This window comes from Rhinolophus ferrumequinum, chromosome 2 (assembly GCF_004115265.2).
Source record: "Rhinolophus ferrumequinum isolate MPI-CBG mRhiFer1 chromosome 2, mRhiFer1_v1.p, whole genome shotgun sequence".
Classification (NCBI taxonomy): domain Eukaryota; kingdom Metazoa; phylum Chordata; class Mammalia; order Chiroptera; family Rhinolophidae; genus Rhinolophus; species Rhinolophus ferrumequinum.
Genome location: NC_046285.1, coordinates 77,950,834 through 77,965,195, shown reverse-complemented (window position 1 = coordinate 77,965,195; position 14,362 = coordinate 77,950,834).

The following is a 14,362-nucleotide window of genomic DNA, read 5'->3' as shown; positions in this document are numbered from 1 at the left end:
ATTTTATATCTCAGCCTTACTCATACTTAAATATCACCTTTTTTTTTTCTTTCTTAATCTTCACACAAGTGTTTTGAATGACAGAACAATTAGAAGGAACCAGATTGCAGTATCTATATCTGTCACTATAACTTCACCCTGGCAGATATAAATTCCTTGCTGATTTTGCTGTAGTGTATTATCTGAAAAGTAAGCTGAATCTTAACGTAGCATTTCAGTGTAGCAGTGCCTCTGAAGAAAAGCCTTCATCCTACACTGAAAGTTGCATTTTTCCCTACTGTATGGTAGATTTTTTATGGATAAAATCTACTTAGTTTATTACAAAAAGTGACTATAAAAAAACAATGTGGGATGGCTGACATAGGCAACTGTGTCCTATACAGTGGACTGTGTGAAATTGACGAGGAGTATCCAGATAATCAGAGAAAATGAAGACCAGCCTATGGGTTTATGAAATACCAGCCCTCTCCCTGGATCACTAGTCTCAGTCCAATTTCCAAAGGCAGTGTCTCCATTGGCTGTTGCTGCTTCCATGATGTGAAAGTGTATTTTTATCAGGTTATACATGATATTCTGACAGCCCTGCATATTGAGTTAAATGAAATATTTTTGTAAAAATATACATAACTCTTAATTCATTGGAACCAAAATAAAAGTAAGTATTTTCGTATGAACTATATTAGTGCATATAAATTCAGAAATGTGTGGCTTCAGGAAATAAGACAAGATGACTTTTTTTTTTTTGCCTTATAGCTGATTTGAATTTGTTGTGGATTTTAAGGAAGAAGTTATTTTCCTCATTTTCCATTTCTCATCATAATATAAATTAAGTGTGGTTTGATTTTATTATTGAAAGGCTAAAGGTGAGTACTTTTAGACATACCAAAAGCTATGGGTATGAAGATTGTTAATCAGACATCAGTGTTACACAGTGAACATTTTCAACCCTGCCAGTTGGATGCCTACAGCTAAAGAGCTTTTCTCAGTCATCCAATTATGAAGGTAGCAACTGTTCATAATTACACATATCTGATGCACCACCAACCCCTTTATTCTTCAGTTGAAAATATTTGTTATCTTAATGTCTCTCTATTGCTTTGGATTGAATGAGCTCTTGTGTTATAGACTTGATTAATATAACACCCCTTCCCAGAAAAATACCAAATAGAGTTTTCAGGCACTTTTACTGCAGAGGTCTCAACCATCAGCTGCAGCAGGAACAGTAGTGTTCAGTTAATCGGTACAGATGGCCACAGCACTGATTCACCATTTCATTCAGCAGAGATCTGGAGTCTGGGGTTGGAACGCAGATGTCAGACCAAGAACTTTGTTGGTATTTGTTAGTGTTACTTTCAAATTTTTCTCTCTCTCTTTCTTTCTCTCTCTCTCTCTCTCTCTCTCTCTCTCTCTCTCTCTCTATCTCTCTATCTCTCTATTTCTCAGACACACACACACACACACACACACACACAGACGCACACACACACACATTCTGCTTCTCATGGATGGTTCATGAATTTAAAACAAAGAATTTACATGCTTTGTGACATAGATATAGTTCATATATTCTGCAATGTTTTTTAAATATGCATTGATTTCTATATCACTATTTTTGTTTCTAGATAAAATAAAAAGGAACCAAGGACTTACAACTTGAAAAAACACTGTTGAGGACTAAATAACCCAAGTTGTAAAAGAAGCAGCCCATAATTATAGGAAAAAGAGGCAGTAATTTGGAAATTAGGGGTACATATTTTAAAAGTAGTGAAATATTATAAATGATTAATTAACATTTAGAGTCCATAATGCAAAAAAAAAAAAAAAAGACAGCAGCATGATACGTGGCATGGCAGCATGTCACCTGTGAAAAGTGCTAAAAAATAAAAGAGGAGAGATGTAACTCTGACCCAGAGTGAAATAAAATTCAATAAAAGGTAAAGATTTTGAATCAAGGATGGAGACCAGGGGGTGGGCTTTGTAGGAGTGCAGACTGGATGGCAAACCCACTGGATTTGTGAGAATGATGAGTAGCAGAACTTGACAGGAATTGATAGTTAATGGCATAGGAGCTACAACTGGAAAGTTTGGCTTGTATTAGTGTAGGCATTGTGAAGTTCTGGCTTGGGAATTTAACCTTTTACCTGAAGTTATTAGTGATTCATTGAAGGTTATGGAAAGAATTGAAACAGGGAAATAGGGAAGGCTGTAAAGAGAGAAGCTAGAAAGATTATGATATGTAGTTATATTTATTTGGGGGAGAGTTATTTGTTTAGTTCAGATATCTGTACCAGAGGTTGGGAAATTTTTCCGTAAAGGGCCATGTAGTAAATATTTCAGGTTCCATAGGCCATATTGTTTCTGTCACAACTACTACTTAACTCTGCAATTGCAGCATGAAAGCAGCTATAGGCAATGCAAAATGAATGGGTATGGCTGTGTTCAATAAAACTCTTATTTATGCACAATAAAATTTGAATTTCATAAAATTTTCATGTGTCATGAAATATTTTCTTCTGTTGATTATTTCAACCATTTTAAAATTTCAAAACTGTGCCCAATTCATAGGCTGTATAAAAGCAGGCCAAGTGCTGGAGACTGCTGACCTGAAACAAAGCAAAATAATGCTTTTCTTCCATTATATCCCCACAATACTTATGCTTTTTAAGAAAATATACACTTTTTTATTTTGTAATAAAACATCATTTGTAAATAAAACCTGCTCTGTAATAAACATTAAGCCAACTGCTGAGAAAATTAAAATTTTTAAGTCTTCAACTTCATTTAAGTAATTTTTGGATAATCTTGATATAACTAATTATTAATTTATTTTATTGAATTTCTGTTTTCTATGGTGCAGATTGCCTATATATAAGGGTACTTTAATGGATGTATATTTCATTGAGGAAAAATCGGTTAGAATGAGGCAGGTGTAATGCAGACAATATCTCATTTAACGCCTTCCTAGAACATAGTTTGGCTTTGTAGCAGTAACAGCATAATTAATTGCAATAGGATACATTATAATGCTTTAACATATTGTATAATAAAAGAAAAAGACTCATTTCATACCACTAAGATTGCCAATGTAGTTACCTGTTGTTTACAATAAGTGTTGCTTTTTGTTTTCTTTCATGGTTCAATAGAGAATATATGAAATGAGTCAGCAAACAAAACAAAACAAAACAAAACAAAAACCCAAAACAACCTTATGAAGCAATTGACCTAAACACTCATGAAAAAAACTTAGCTTTTGTTAATTTCATGTAATAATGCTGCCAGTGTCCTGAAAGCTCTTCTTACCCAGAATCACTTCTTCTGGCTTTCTGATGTCAATCAAGGGAGTTGAGAGCATCTTCATCAAACTGCCTCCATTGAGGCTCTTCCATTTGCTTCCCTGTCTGAAGTTGGATGAGTTATTTAAAATCAATTTTCCTCTTCTTCATTTGTGAGGTGGAGATGATATTGGTGATCCCTAAGTTGTCATTCTAAGAATTAAATGAGATAATGCATGCAAAGCGCTAGGCATGGTATCTTATATGGTAAACATACAGTAACTGTTTTCTATTACTGTTTATTCTATTGTTTCCGCACCAGTCCACATTGATCTTTCTTATGTGCCCCAGTCAACCACTCTAAGTGCTCCTGCCACGGCTTTGGCTCTGAATCTGGAAATGTATCTTAGAAGCTCAAATGATTCAGAAAAAAATGTTGTTTATGTTAAGTGGCAGTTAAAGTCGAGTCACTCTGTACTCATGCTCTTACAACATGTAAACATTGAAATGAAAATCGTACTGTTAAGAAAGCCAACGACTCGAGTGCAGGATTCACGTGTGCAGATGCTAGGGTTGAGTCCTGGCTCTTCTGTGGACATTTTATCAGTTTTGTTTTGGTAAATGTTTTCCCTCTCCTTCTGGAAGTGCCTATTGAGGAAAGGCCAGCCTAGAGATAGAAACAGTTAAGACCTGTGCTGATCACTTTCCTGTTTGCTCTCACACGGTACGTATCTCTATCCTTTGTATCACGGGGCTCGGTAGCACTGCACATTATCTTTCCCGCCTGGTTTCTGGCTAGTGCCGATGAAGTCAATGGCAGCGCGTTGGAGAGTGGGAGAAAGGACAAATCTGGGACATTTTTTCTCTCTTCATTTGGATGGAATTTCTGACAGTAGCTACTTGCTCTTTGGTTTATTTGCTCTTTGATTCCACCTCTTGGCAAATAGTTCTGTTCTCTAATGTCACGGGTCCCACCAAGGGTAATGTTTCATTTTATTTTATTTTATTGTTCTTTCACCTCCTTGTGACTAGAGGTGCATACTAAATACCTCTATTAACTGACTGGATTATGACTGATAGGAAATCAAAAACAACAGGTCACTTTGGTTCACCATTAGTTTAAACTTAAGGACATCAGTCAGTCTTTAGTGGTTATTTAGGTGTTCCTAATTAAGATAACAACCAATACATGGATGATGACTTCCATTTTCCAAAAAAATTGTATTTGTTCATTCAGTATCCCAGAAGGACAAGGTAAGACTTAAATTTATTCAATGACATGGCTGGTCAATAAAGGGCACGTCCAGGCTCAAACCCAAGGATTCTGTCCCTCAACCCTGGGATCTTTCCTTTAATCCATCAGAAAGACATGCCATTGTCTCTTTTGTCTGGAAGATGTAACAATATGATGGTATTTGGCTATTTTGAATACAAGTGAATTTCACATCAAGTTCTTGATTTCTGATGCAGAAGTAATTCTTATGTTCTAATAGTATGCATTCAAAAAGGAAGTATTAGATTATTAATTATAAAGATAGATAAAACTCTATATTCTTAAATGAATTTAAAATCCTTGGCCTATTAAAATGAAGTGATTCAAAACAAACACATATTCTAGAGTTTAGTATATCTGCATAAAAACTGTAGCTCCAGGGTCTAGAAGGGGCTACAAAAATATCATACAATTTCAAGTTAATTTCAAGGAAAATATTAAGTTATAATTGTATATTCATTATTTCTATTTCCATAAATGTTTTTTTTAAGTTTTTTTTTAATTTATTTTTAATTTATTGGGGTGACAATTGTTAGTAAAATTACATAGATTTCAGGTGTGCAATTCTGTATCACATCATCCATAAATCACATTGTGTGTTCACCACCCAGAGTCAGCTCCCCTTCCATCACCATACATTTGATCCCCCTCACCCTCATCCCCCACCCCCCAACCCCTTTACCTTCTGGTAACCACCAAATTACGTTCCCCAGATTAATTTTCAAGCCCGTGGCCATCCTATGGTCACCGATTGCCCTCCAATCCCCTCACCCTCCCCCCACCCCCCCACCCCTCCCGCCCATCTAGCAACCCTCAGTTTTTCCTCATTGTCTCCCAAACTGTTTCTGATTAGTTCATTCACTTATTCTTTTCTTTAGAATCCGCAAATAAGTGAGATTATATGGTACTTATCTTTCTCGGTCTGACTTATTTCACTTAACATAATGTTCTCTAGATCCATCCATGTTGTTGCAAATGGTAAGATTTCTTTCTTCTTTATGGCTGCATAATACTCCATTGTATAAATGTACCACAGTTTCTTAATCCAGTCATCTACCGATGGGCATTTTGGTTGTTTCCATGTCTTAGCTATTGTGTATAGTGCTGCAATAGACATAGAAGTGCATAAAGATTTTTGAATTGAAGTTTTGGATTTCTCCGGATAGATACCTAGGAGTGGAATTACTGGATCATAAGGTAGTTCCATTTTCAGATTTTTGAAATACCTCCATACTGTTTTCCATAGCGGCTGCACCAATCTGCAATCCCACCAACAGTGCACAAGCGTTCCCTTTTCTCCACATCCGCGCCAGCACTTGCTGTTTGTTGATTTATTGATGATAGCCATTTTGACTGGGGTGAGGTGGTATCTCATTGTGGTTTTTATTTGCATTTCTCTGATGGTTAGTGAGGTTGAGCATTTCTTCATATGTCTGTTTGCCATCTGTATGTCCTTTTTAGAAAAATGTCTCTTCAAGTCCTCTGCCCATTTTTTAATTGGATCGTTTGTTTTTTTGGGGTTGAGTTGAGTGAGTTTTCCATAGATTTGTGATATTAATCCCTTATCAGATATATCATTGGCAAATATCTTTTCCCATTCAGTAGGATCCCTTCTTGTTTTATTGATGGTTTCCTTTGCTGTGAAAAAACTTTTTAGTTTGATATAATCCCATATGTTTATTTTTTTCTCTTAGTTCCCTCGAGCGAGGGTATATATCAGTAAAAATCTTACTCCGGGTAATGTCTGAGAAGTTTCTTCCTATATTTTCTTCTAGGTATTTTATGGTTTCAGATCTTACATTTAAGTCTTTAAGCCATTTTGAATTTATTTTTGTATATGGTGTAAGGAGGTGGTCCAACTTCATTTTTTTGCATGTGTCTGTCCAGGTTTCCCAGCACCATTTATTGAATAGACTGTCATTACTCCATCGTACATTCTTGCTTCCATTGTCGTAGATTAAATGGCCATATAGGCGTGGATTTATTTCTGGACTCTCTATTCTGTTCCATTGATCTATGTGTCTGTTTTTATGCCAGTACCAAGCTGTTTTGATTACTGTAGCCTTGTAGTATAATTTGAAGTCAGGTATTGTTATACCTCCCACTTTGTTCTTATTTCTCAAGATTGCCTTTGCTATTCGGGGTCTTTTATGGTCCCATATAAATTTTAGGATTATATGTTCTATTTCTGTGAAAAACGACGTTGGCAGTTTGATAGGAATTGCATTGAATATGTATATTGCCTTAGGCAGTATGGACATTTTAACTATATTAATTCTTCCTATCCATGAACATGATATGTGTTTCCATCTATTTATATCTTCCTTCATTCCTTTCTTCAGTGTCTTATAATTTTCTGAGTATAGATCTTTTACTTCTTTGGTTAAATTTATTCCCAGGTATTTTATAGTCTTTGGAGCGATTGTAAATTGGATTGTTTTTTTTAATTTCTCCTTCTGATGTTTTATTATTGGTATATACAAATGCAACTGATTTCTGAATATTAATTTTGTATCCTGCTACTTTACTAAATTCATCTATCAGCTCTAATAGCTTCTTGGTGGAGTCTTTAGGGTTCTCTATATATAGTATCATATCGTCTGCATACAATGATAACTTTACTTCCTCCTTACCAATCTGGATGCCTTTTATTTCTTTTTCTTGTCTGATTGCTGTGGCAAGAACTTCCAGAACTATGTTGAATAGAAGCGGAGATAGCGGGCAACCTTGCCTTGTTCCTGATCTTAGGGGGAATGGTTTTAGCTTTTCCCCATTGAGTATGATGTTAGCTGTGGGTTTGTCATATATGGCCTTTATTATGTTGAGAGAAGATCCCTCTATTCCCACTTTCTTAAGGGTTTTTATCATAAATGGCTGTTGGATTTTATCAAATGCTTTTTCTGCATCTATTGATATGATCATGTGATTTTTATTTTTCATTTTGTTAGTGTGGTGTATCACATTAATAGATTTGCGGATGTTGAACCACCCCTGCATACCAGGGATGAATCCCACTTGATCATGGTGAATGATCTTTTTAATGTATTGCTGAATTCTGTTCGCTAATATTTTGTTGAGGATTTTTGCATCTATGTTCATTAAAGATATCGGCCTGTAGTTTTCTTTTTGTGGTGTCTTTGTCTGATTTTGGGATCAGGGTGATAGTGGCTTCGTAAAAAGTGTTTGGGAGTCTTCCCTCCTTCTGGATTTTTTGGAAGAGCTTGAGGAGAATTGGTGATATTTCTTTTTTGAACGCTTTGTAAAATTCACCTGTAAAGCCATCTGGTCCAGGGCTTTTGTTTGTTGGGAGACTGTTGATTACTGATTCAATTTCCGTGGTGGTAATCAGTCTATTCAGGCTTTCTGTTTCTTCTTGAGTTAGCCTTGGAAGGTTGTACGCCTCTAGAAAATTGTCCATTTCTTCCAAATTGTCAAATTTGTTGGCATATAGTTGCTCATAGTAACTTCTTAAAACTCTTTGTATTTCTGCAGTGTCCGTTGTCACTTCTCCTCTTTCATTTCTGATTTTATTAATTTGGGTCCTCTCTCTCTTTTTTTTAATGAGTCTGGCTAAAGGTTTGTCGATTTTGTTTATCTTCTCTAAGAACCAACTCTTGGATTCATTGATCTTTTGTATTGTTTTTCTGGTTTCTATTTCATTTATTTGTGCTCTGATCTTTATTATCTCCTTCCTTGTGTTCCCTTTGGGCTTATTTTGCTGTTCTTTTTCCAAATCCCTTAAATGTGAAGATAAACTGTTGATTAGTGATGTTTCTTGTTTCTTTAGGTAGGCCTGCAAAGCTATGAATTTCCCTCTTAGGACTGCTTTCGCAGCATCCCATAGATTTTGGGTCGTCGTGTTTTCATTTTCGTTTATCTCGAGATATCTTTTGATTTCTTCCTTGATCTCCTGCTTGACCCATTCATTATTTAGTAATAAGTTATTCAGCCTCCATGAATTGGTGTGCCTTCCAGTTTTTTTCCTGTAGTTCATTTCTAATTTCATAGCATTGTGATCAGAGAAGACAATTGGTATGATTTCAATTTTCTTAAATTTATCAAGACTTGTTTTGTGGCCTAACATATGATCTATCTTGGAAAATGTTCCATGTGCGCTTGAGAAGAAGGTGTATTTTGCAGCATTGGGGTGAAATGTTCTGAAAATATCGATTAAATCCAAGTGGTCCAATGTATCATTTAAGGCTGTTGTTTCCATATTGATTTTCTGTCTGGAAGACCTGTCCCTTGTTGTCAGAGGTGTGTTGAAGTCCCCGACTATAATAGTGTTACTGTTGATCTCTGCCTTTATGTCAGTCAGTACCTGTTTTATATATTTCGGTGCTCCTATGTTGGGTGCATAGATGTTTACTAGGGTTATGTCCTCTTGTCGGATCGATCCCCTTATTATTATATAGTGCCCATCTTTATCTTTTAGTATGTTCTTCATTTTAAAGTCTATTTTGTCAGATATAAGTATTGCAACTCCAGCTTTTTTCTCGTTTCCATTTGCATGAAATATCTTACTCCAACCCTTCACTTTCAGCCTGTGTGTGTCTTTTGTTCTGAGGTGAGTCTCTTGTATACAGCATATACAAGGGTCTTGCTGTCTTATCCAGTCAGCCACCCTATGTCTCTTGATTGGAGCATTTAATCCATTTACATTTAAAGTGATTATTGATAGGTACATAGTGATTGCCATTTTTAAATTTGTAGTTAGGTTGTTTTGATCTTTCTTCTATTTACAGAAGTCCTTTTAGTATTTCTTGCAATGCTGGCTTGGTGGTGATAAATTCCTTTAGCTTATTCTTTTCTGGAAAGCTCTTTATCTCTCCATCAACTTTAAATGATAGCCTTGCTGGATAAAGAAATCTAGGTTGTAGGCCTTTGTTTTCCATCACTTTGAGTATCTCCTGCCACTCCCTCCTGGCCTTCAATGTTTCTGTAGAAAAATCATTTGATAGTCTTATGGGAGTTCCCTTGTATGTAACCCTCCGTCTTTCTCTTGCTGCTTTTAGGATTCTCTCTTTGTCTTTAAGCTTTGCCATTTTAACTATAATGTGTCTTGGTGTGGACCTGTTTGGGTTAATCCTGGTTGGAACTCTCTGCACTTCCTGGACTTGAATGTTGGTTTCCTTCATCAGGTTGGGGAAGTTTTCAGACATTATTACTTCAAATATGTTCTCAATCCCTTGCTTGCTCTCTTCACCTTCTGGTATTCCTATGATGCGCATGTTGTTGCGCTTGATGTTATCCCAGAAGTCTCTTAGGCCATCCTCATTGTTTTTTATTCTTTTTTCTTTCTGTTGTTCCGTTTGTGTGATCTCTGCTACCTTGTCTTCTAAGTCGCTGATTCGATCCTCTGCTTCATCTAGCCTGCTGGTAATTCCTTCAAGTGAGTTCTTAATTTCGGTAATTGTGTTCTTCAGTTCTAACTGGTTTTTCGTTATGATTTCTACATCCTTCTTTATGTTTTCTCTAAGCTCGTTTGTTATGATTTCTACATCTTTCTTTATGTCTTCTCTAAGCTCCTTAAACATTCTTATCACCAGTATTCTGAACTCTGTCTCTGAGAGGTTGGTTACGTCTGCTTCATTTGGTTCCAGTTGTGGAGGCTTCTTCTGTTCTTTTATTTGGGACGTGTATCTTTGTTTCCCCATTCTGGCTGACTGTGTTTATTTTGATATATTAGGTAGATCCCCTAGAGTTCTTAGTTCTTGCTAGGTTATCTTATGTAGTATGTGTCCTTTATATTTGACTCGCACCATGTCGTCCTCCTCTGCGTGTGCTCCAAAGGTGAGTACAAATGATGATGTGGCCGGTCTTCAGTGATCCCAAAGCCCCATAAATGTTTTTGATGAAGTTTATATCATTTCCCTCAGGAGGGTTTTATTTCATGTAAGGAATTATAGTTTGTTATATTCTTATACAAATACTTCATTTTTTAACAAAAGATGTATTTTATTTAGTATGTTTAAATTTTCTGGAGGTAATGCTAGTCATTGAAATATTTATATTGTGTTTGCTATTTATGCTCAAGTAATAAATATGCTTCTAATTAGCTTATAAAATATGACTAAAACTTGATTTATTAATATCTGCATTCAAATAAAATTCTGTTATGCCCAATTATGATATATAAAACTGAAATTAATAACTATAAAATTAATAAGCATATATTTGAAATCATTAAACAATTAATTTCTAGACAATTAAAATAGAGCAAGAATTTAAAAATATGAAAAAGAAAAATACTAATTTCCATGACTTAATATTCTTACAACAGGCATTAGAAATTCAACATCATTTATAGAAAATAAAGACTTATTCAGGCATAGAGGATTTTTTAATACTTTTACTTTTGAAATACTCATATATATTGCCTTTAATTTTTTAAAATACCCATTAAAGTGACTTTGATTTAAAGAATATCAAGGACTGAAAGAACAATTTTCTTTAGATACTTTAGTATTAATAAAATAGTATATACATTGTATTTTCTCATCCACAAGGAAGGCAATTGTGCATTGAATTACCACTCCTAAAAACGTTGGTTGACTTTTACTAAGTATATTATAATGATAATTCTGGTTTTCACTTACTTAAATTTCTGAAAATATTCAAGATTATCATATATAAAAATTTTATACAGATAAGTCGGCATGTTATTTGCTGTGCAACATATTCTCTATGATTGAAATTTTTATGGGTGAAGAAACCTGTGAATTAGCGGGAGGGGGTAACTCAAAGGAAAGATTTCCAGGATACCTTCTCAATTGTTTCTAGTCTACACAAGTTTAAACCTAAAACAACAATAAAATCACTCTAGTCTTCTTGTTCTAAAAGTGTGACTTCCCAAAAGATTTTACCTTGAAGTATAATAAAACAGCACCTTAATAAGAGAAGATAACAGAAGAGAAATAAAGCATTCTGAGTGACATCCTATTATTTTTCATTATATTTACAGCTAGTTTTCTAATAGACTGTGATTTTTCTCATCTTATTTTCAAATTCTTATGACCCTTGCAAGAAATTTATAAGGCAGGTATCATTCCATTTTACCGGCTTTGAAAACTGAAATTCTTCAACTTCAACTTTCTTTCTTAAGTAACAAACTAAAATAAATGCTTTTAAATATAGGTCATCATAGCTATTGTATGTTCAGTGCTTTCTATAAACCAAATATTGTGCTAATCCTTTTATATAATATTTTATCCTCTCAAAAATACAAGTTGAATTTTAAAGTTACCATTTTACAGATAAAGAGACTGGAGTTGTGAGAGATTAAGGCAAGTCCCATCTCTTATAAGTGGTAGAGATGTATGAAACTAGGTCCATCTGACCAGAAAGAAGGAATTTTGTTAGATCTATTTCTAAATAAGCTTTTTAGTCTGTGGTCTCCTATATATTTTTCATATTTGACAAAAGACAAATACTCCCAACTCCAATATTAACTTCTTTTTCTGATGGTTGTTCTGGGACCTGAGAACTTACATCACCACAGATAGGAATACTAAAGTTGAACAACCTTGTTCTGATTTAATAAATAAGGACTTATATTAGAGTAGTTAAAAATCTGTTTTTTAAAAAATCACTCTATATCTGATTGGCTCAACTCCTAGTGTTCTGTGGTAATGAGGACCAGATCCTTGGTCACAACCCCAATTTGTTGCATGAAAATGGACAGTACATCTAAATTCAATCCAACTATTTACCCTGTTTCCCCGAAAATAAGGCCTAGCCGGACAATCAGCTCTAATGCATTTTGGAGCAAAAATTAATATAAGACCTAGTATTATGTGATGATATGATATGGTATGATATGATATGATATGAGACCCGTTCTTATAGTAAAATAAGACCGGGTCTTATATTGATTTTTGCTCCAAAAGAAGTGTTAGAGCTGAATGTCCCGCTAGGTCTTATTTTCGGGGAAACATGGTAGTAAATGCATGCACTTAATTAAGAATGTAATGATCTATTTCATTGATCTTGGGAAAATTATAAATTTAAATACCTATTGATGGTAAATTAATATTATTCTTTCTTTTTTGTACATATGAAAAATAATAGTTTCAATAAGAAGAATAATCACTCTCCATAGCCCAAGTATAAAGTTATAAATACAAATGCGTAACAACATAACCACCATCAGAGTGACTGCAAAGGAAGTGCCGTGAGTAGCGATTTACACCATCACCTGCCCCAATACATGCAGACATAAACAAAAAGATACAAAAATAGAGGAGATAACATCCCATATGTTGAAACTAAGAAGGGGTCTAATACGCATTGCAAATAACAAATGCTCACAGAAACAATTTTTATCAAATTAAGAGGGAACTTTGGGAGCATAGGAAAATGTTTTGAGCACATTGCAGTGAAGCAGGAAATGAGGTAACTCAGATGGTCCCACGAATTTTTGCCAGCACAGAGTGATGAGAGTGGATCATGCTTTAAGAAGGACAACAAATACACTATTTCAGTCCAAGCACTGATGACTAACAACATAGTAATGGGCTGGAAAAAAACTGTGTGTCAAGAGGAAGTTGGAGCATAGTTGGTTGGGAAAGCAGAACTTTTGTTTCGCTTTTTCTCATAAAACACTTACAGAGCAGTTGGAGAATTGCAACCAAAATAAACTTGGAAGAACATGACAGCCCTGACTATAATAGTTAGTAGCCACAACACTTATGGTCAGGCTTCATTTGATGCGGACAGCCTGCTGAATGAAGGGAGACTGTGCTGTAGGAACACTGGCCCTTCCTTGTTGTTCTGTTTTTGACAAAATGGGGTTGTCCTGGGGAAATTAGACCAAAAATCGACACAATTGCTGATAAGACCCACACTAGAGACCAAATGTAATCATTCCAAACCATTATAAATATAAGCAAATCATAAACCCCATTCTATCCTGATATTTATTACCAGTATTATTATTGTTATATATCGTGTTTCCCCGTAAATAAGACCTAGCCGGACCATGGCTCTAATGCATCTTTTGGAGCAAAAATTAATATAAGACCTGGTCTTATTTTACTGTAATATAAGACCCAGTATTCATTATAGTATAATGTAATGTAATGTAATATATAATATAATATAATATAATATAATATAATATAATATAATATAATAATATACTGAGTCTTATATTAAGTTTTGCTCCAAAAGACGCATTAGAGCTGATGGTCTGGCTAGGTCTTGTTTTCGGGGAAACAGTGTATACTAGATATCAGTTAGCTGATATTTTCTTGAAGATTTTTGCCTCTGTGATTCCCAGTGAGTTTGGACTGTGACTTTCTTCAAAATCTCCCAATCCGTTTTGTAAAAGAAATTAGGTAATTTTTGCTCTTACTATTTGCTGCAACATCTTGTATAAGATAGAAATTGAATATGCCTTATACTTTGGGGAAAACTTACCTGTAAAACTACCTAGGTCTGTGCATCTTTTTGGTGACTGAGATGGTCTCTGCTTACCATTTTAATTATTATTTATAAAGCTATTCAGCTGTTCTTATTCTTTTACATTTATTCTTTTATATTTTGAAATTTTACCTTTTATATTTTCATTTAATATTGGTTTTCTAACATTTTGATTTTGATTTTACATCAATGTTGACATATAATTTGCATAAAACAGACATCTATTTCAAGTGTACAGTTTGAGGAGTTGTGATAGATACACACACACACACACACACACAGACACACACACACACACAGACACACACACAACCATTCCCACAATGAATTGAAGAGCTAGAGATTAGAGTTCATGGATGTTAAGGAGGATGAAAATCAGTGGTCCCAAGCAATT